We start from the raw sequence: 6,754 nt of genomic DNA, 5'->3' as shown, positions 1-6,754 counted from the left end.
TCAGGAGACAGGACTCCAGGGACACAGCGCTGTTGCTAATGCCCTGGTGGTCTAGTGACTGAGCGCAGCAATCTGGGCTAACACTGCGCCTGCACCACGCGCTTTTCTGTGGGATGGATCACTGCATTGTCACGGCTCCCTGGAGCTAGGGAGCCGGTCTACTCACCCTCCAGTCCCCGGTCGCAGCTGCGGTCTCCGGGAGGTGTGCTGCTGCCTGGAGACCCGTGGCAGAACTCACCGACCCAGTCGCCGGTGCTACCGCCACCGGGTGGAGAAGTAACAATGCAGGCGTCCAAAGGATGCCTCATAGAAACTCAAAAGGATCCAAATATGTAACTGGGAGCTTAGTTTAGCTCCCCACCGCAAGGTGCCCAGCTTCTGTCGTGCACCAAAGAAAAAAACTGGCGGGACCTCGGTCAGGGGGTGGGATATAGGAGAGAGGAGGACTGAGGGTTGCTGGGGAGAGTTCTATAACTCTTTGGTGCCCGCACTCATTCCTCAGCCAGCCTATACCCAGAGTCTCTCCTTGTGTACGCTGAAGAAAAGCAGGTAGCAGAACTAGCACATAGTCACATACATGCAGAGAAATGTACAATTACACTGCAATGAGCACTTGAATCAACTACTCAGCTTGTATAGTAAGCAGATAGGATGTGTTTGTAAAAACCTGTCTAGCTGCGGATGTTTTTACAGGGAGACTTTAGAGCCCAGCATTCCCGGAGACCTGCTTGCTGCCTCTCTGAAACAGCTGCCCGGTTCTCATGAGGGAAGGAGGAAAAGTGAGGCAGCTCAAGGGTGGGAAATCGGTTATAGACTAGCACCCAGAGCTTGGGGAGGGGTTACAAGTTAAGCACCACCTCCCCAGTGCTGGTCTTCCACTCCACGTACATTGCAGGACTTTTAAGTGGGTGTAACTTACACCATAACTTGTGCCTCTAAGAGTCCTGGTGGTCTAGTGAAGTCCCTGCCCGGAGACCGTGTCCACGCCAGCGCCGCGTGTCTATTTCCCTGGACTGCAGGGGACCGCAATTTCAATGCACGTCTCTTCTTACCTTCCCCCCCAATGCCAGACACGCAGTTCCAGGGTCCCATCAGCAAGCGGCGCTAGTTGCCATGTATGTGGTCCCCTGCTGAAAGTTCCCGTCGGAGGAATAGGCCAAGCGGGAGATTAGGCACCAGCGGTGATGGAGCTGCAGCACTAAAGTCTCAGACTTACTGTGCTGTCAGCCCAGAGTAAAAGTAGTCAAAATGAAAAAGCTTTAAACAATGCACCTGCTTTCTGAAGCCACCAACAAAAAACTGAGGCCTGAGCATGGAGGCAGGGTTATGGGGGGGGGAAGCGGTTAGAGCCAGGCATCCTGGGATATGCTGAGAGCTTTAACTATTTGGGGTGGGGGGGGAGAGGTTAGAGCCAGGCATCCTGGGATATGCTGAAAGCTTTAACTATTTGGTGCCTGGACCCCATCCTCCACTACAACCCCGACGTTTCCCTGTGGCACCCTATGAAACCTGCAGAGTAAATTAAATTTGCTTTGTGTGCAGTCATTTCTTTTGCATTTTTATTATTTGGAGGAAGGTGGGGAGTGCTGTTAAGTTCTAACACCTGTTTTATTTCCATCCATGTACTTGTTTATAATAAATCCTACATCTGAATATTTCTGGCTTACACCAAGATGAATAATGGTACTTTGATTTCAGCTACTAAAACAGGTAAGAACCCAGTTGTGCTGCAGTCTCTGGCCAGTGCCTGGAGTTTTCCCGTGTTACTCTCAGGAACGTTACCTGCCAGTTACTCCCACACACTGGTAGCCATTTCCAATAATTTAGCTGTTTGGAAAGGATATTTCTTGTCATGGAGCCTGTTTGTAGTACTTCCAGTCCTCTTCTGTATGTATGTATGTATGTGTGTATATATATATATATATATATATATTAAAAAATGAAGTAAAAAAAGCGCCTAATAGTGTCAGTGAATCACTCTTCGTGAGTATAAGTGTGGTGGTAAAAAAGACAAAATATAGCAACTTAGCTGCAGATAATTTCAGGTAGATGACTCTTAGAAGCCGGACATGTAAGAGAGAGATAAAATCGACATAGTGTGTACTGTTTTAAAATTATCACAGATTTTAAAAACCAGTGTTTTTTTTAGGAACTGTGCTGGTTCCAAGTTTTGGTAAGAAAACCATATTAGTTAAAAACAGTAACACTTTAATAAACACACTCCTGCCATACATGCAGGTTACATATATAAACAATAAACAGTAAAAAAAGGGCATAAGGACATATATAGCAGCTCATTCAGTTATAAATGTAGGTATTAACCGTACAAGATTATGAAGTATAGCAGGCTTATCTGTCCACATATAAAAATTTCAGGATAAAATTCATCCGTAAATGCAAGTATCAAACGTACAGGATAGAATATAAAAACATGGCTTATCTGTCCACGAATGGGAAGTCAGAGGGGTAAGCATCCAGTCCCTGTCCCAACGCGTTTCGTCCTGTATGAGGACTTCTTCAAGGGGATAACACACTGTGAGAGTTACAGGATTTTTATACTATAATGAGTGGTCACATGTAAGGAAGTGACCACTTCCTGTACATCCTTCTGGATGTAACTAGAGTATAGAAAGTTGTAACAGTATATCTATATTATCTATTTATATAAATAGCGGGGATATAGTAGAAATAACGGATATATCTTTAAAACAATAAGTTCATAGAGAGAACACGTATTAGGAAGCAGTACATGACGATGGTGGAACGCAAGGAACGTCATTTCCGCTTATAGCGGTGGAACGCATTGCGTCACTTCCGACAGCGGCAAAAAACAGTTCAGGCAGAATTCAGGCGGGAGAGACGATAAGAAAGCGAAGTTGGAAAATTACACCCCGCCAACCCAGAATAAGACAAAATCTGGGAATACAGAGAACATATACACCACAACAAAGGAAACTTACCATGACTAACAGATTCACTGCACTCCAATGACAGGACTCAAATAGTGACTCTGATTTTTTATCCCCCGACCCGTACACTACCAACCTAGAGTTACAGAAGAAAACGTTCTTCAGGGAACGGTTCAAGAAACCATCACCATTAAAAAGAACCTTCCAAGAAAAAGAGGTACTCGAGGCAGCGGGCGGACAAAACGCGAAAAGGAAATACCAACAGACCTAGAAATTACTTCTGATGGAATCTTCAACCTTTCACAATACAAACTTAATGAATCCGAAATTTCACTACTGAGCAAAGGGTTAAAATTTGCACCATCGAATCAGATGAACAAGTTCAACACCTTCATAGACCTTAACAAATTCACTAGAAACCTCACACTGAAAAGACATTTTGCAAAAAAGGAAACCGACAGAAATCCCATTCCTGAATCGAAATCAGGCTTGAAAAGAAAAACTAAATATTATCCGTTGGAATCTAAAGGACATCATATCACCATTTTCCAGGACTTAGTCAAGAAAGATCTGTGTGAACAAGACCTTCCACCCATAAAACAGAACAACTTGAAGAACCATGAAAAGCAAGCTCTCAAAAATCTTAAGACCAACCCTGAAATTGTAATCAAGCAGGCTGATAAAGGAGGAGGAGTAGTTATTCTAGATAGATCAGCATATGAGAAAGAAGCTACCCGCCTCCTAAGTGACATTAATTCCTACAAAAAATTGCCTCAAGATCCTACACAACAGTACACTGATGACCTGCGAATTTTGCTGGTACATTACCTACATTGCTATGTCCTGGAGAAAGAAGAATATCAGTTCCTGATGACAACATCCCCAATCATTCCGATTTTCTACTTTCTTCCAAAGATACATTAAGATATGACAAACCCCCCAGGTAGACCAATTATTGCGGGCATCGATTCCCTAACTTCACACCTATCTGAATACATCGACCTCTTCTTGAGAAAGTATGTGACAGAATTACCATCCTACCTGAAGGACACTAATAGTGTACTGGAGATTATGGGAAACACAACCTGGAAAGAGACGTACCTATGGGCCACTATTGATGTAGAAAGTCTGTACACATGCATTATACATGAAATTGGAATTACTGCTTGTAAGAAATTTCTCGATAGGGATACTGGTTTAACTGTTTTACACAAAAAAGCCATTTGTGACTTTATCAGATTCATTCTGAGTCACAATTATTTTAAATTCAAAGAGTCTTTTTACCTGCAGACATGCGGAACAGCTATGGGGACTATTTTTGCTCCTAGCTTTGCTAACCTTTTAATGGGTAGTTGGGAAGAAGAACATATTTTTTCTAACAATATATTTGCCGATCAATTGGTTATCTACAAAAGGTATATTGATGATATACTGATCATTTGGGACGGGACAGAATCATCATTCCTTGACTTCTTTCAGAATATATCCATAAACCAATATAATCTGAAATTCACACAGAAGCACAACAAAGACCGGATCGAATTCCTGGACTTAGTACTTTCATCAAAAGAAACGGAAATCATTACTTGCAATTTTGTGAAAAAGGTTGACACAAACAGCTACCTGCATTATAAAAGCTGTCACCAAAAGAATTGGAAGCAAAACATTCCATATTCACAATTTCATCAGATAAAAAGAAATTGCAGCCTAAAAGAAGACCAGGAGCACCAACTACAGATGTATGCCAGTAGATTTAAGGAAAGGGATTATCCGGAAGAAACAGTTTCAAAAGCTCTGGAAAAAATTAAAAACAATCCATCACAAAATGAACAAGCCACCAACAACCAGGCCCCTTCACGGTTCTCTATCCCTTTTGTTACAACCTACAGTTGTCATGAAACCATCATTAAACAATCACTAAATAAACACTGGAATATTCTTATGATGGACCCTATCCTTAAGGACATTCTTCCCCCTCAACCACAAATTGCATATAGAAAAAGCAACAACCTAAAAGAAATCCTAGCACCAAGCCTATTGAAATCCAAAACACCAACTTCAACATTGAAATGTCAAGGAAGCTACAAATGCGGTAATTGCATCATTTGCAAATTAGTTCATAGGAACCGAAAACATTCTCCAATAATGACAATTCACGAGAATACACCATAAAAACTTTTATCAACTGCAACTCTACTATGGTGATTTATTTGTTGGAGTGTACGTACGGCCTGAAATATGTCGGAAAGACCAAGAGATGTCTAAAAATACGTATTCAAGAACACGTAAGAAATATAAAAAAAGAAAATTTCAACGCACGCAATATACAGACATTTCCACGAATTACATAACTCCAACCCCGAAAACCTCACTTTCAAAGGTATAGAAAATGTGAGCTTGGGTGAAAGGGGCGGAGATATCTTGAACAAACTGTCGCAAAGAGAAATGTTTTGGATCTTTGAGCTGAGAACTATGGCACCCTTAGGATTCAACGAGGGGTTCGAAATTGCCCCTTTCTTATGAATTTTTTATGAATTTTCTTCCCTACCCCCTCTCTTAAATATGGTATACTTAGTTTAGAACCTACTGGCACACTTATTAATTCTCCTAAGAATTCAGATTTATATCACCCCTCATGATCTCACTATCATAAGCCTAAATGTCTAAATATAGCACTAATCACTTTAAACAGAATACTGCTTCTATAGCACTTTATTACTAGTCACTTTAAGGCACCTTCACCTTTTTAATAAAAATTAATAATTATTTATAAATTTTATATGATATATAATAAGTGTCTATGAATATAAGATTTTTGCGTTCCAACATCCACAGAATAACCCAAATGGGCAAAGATGGCCGTGCGTTCCAATGACAGGATATGATGTCGGCGGAAATGGACTGTTCGTTTTCTATTATATTATCCAGGCCGGAAATGACGTCGTGCTACGGCGGCACTTGTGAGAAATTATACACACATCCTTGTTGAACACTGAGCCGCAATGAACGCCTCACCCGCCTTTATTAAAAACTTATCGTCCCTCCCGCCTGAATTCTGCCTGAACTGTATTTTGCCGCTGGCGGAAGTGACGCAATGCGTTCCACCACTATAAGCGGAAATGACGTTCCTTGCGTTCCACCATCGTCTTGTACTGCTTCCTAATACGTGTTCTCTCTATGAACTTATTGTTTTAAAGATATATCCGTTATTTCTACTATATCCCCGCTATTTATATAAATAGATAATATAGATATACTGTTACAACTTTCTATACTCTAGTTACATCCAGAAGGATGTACAGGAAGTGAGGTCACTTCCTTACATGTGACCACTCATTATAGTATAAAAATCCTGTAACTCTCACAGTGTGTTATCCCCTTGAAGAAGTCCTCATACCAGGACGAAACGCGTTGGTACAGGGACTTCCCATTCGTGGACAGATAAGACATGTTTTTATATTCTATCCTGTACGTTTGATACTTGCATTTACGGATGAATTTTATCCTGAAATTTTTATATGTGGACAGATAAGCCTGCTATACTTCATAATCTTGTACGGTTAATACCTACATTTATAACTGAACGAGCTGCTATATATGTCCTTATGCCCTTTTTTTACTGTTTATTGTTTATATATGTAACCTGCATGTATGGCAGGAGTGTGTTTATTAAAGTGTTACTGTTTTTAACTAATATGGTTTTCTTACCAAAAATTGGAACCAGCACAGTTCCTAAAAAAAAACACTGGTTTTTAAAATCTGTGATAATTTTAAAACAGTACACACTATGTCGATTTTATCTCTCTCTTACATGTCCGGCTTCTAAGAGTCATCTACCTGAAATT

The sequence above is a fragment of the Pseudophryne corroboree genome, chromosome 4 (assembly GCF_028390025.1).
Source record: "Pseudophryne corroboree isolate aPseCor3 chromosome 4, aPseCor3.hap2, whole genome shotgun sequence".
NCBI lineage: Eukaryota > Metazoa > Chordata > Amphibia > Anura > Myobatrachidae > Pseudophryne > Pseudophryne corroboree.
This window is presented reverse-complemented; position numbering follows the sequence as displayed.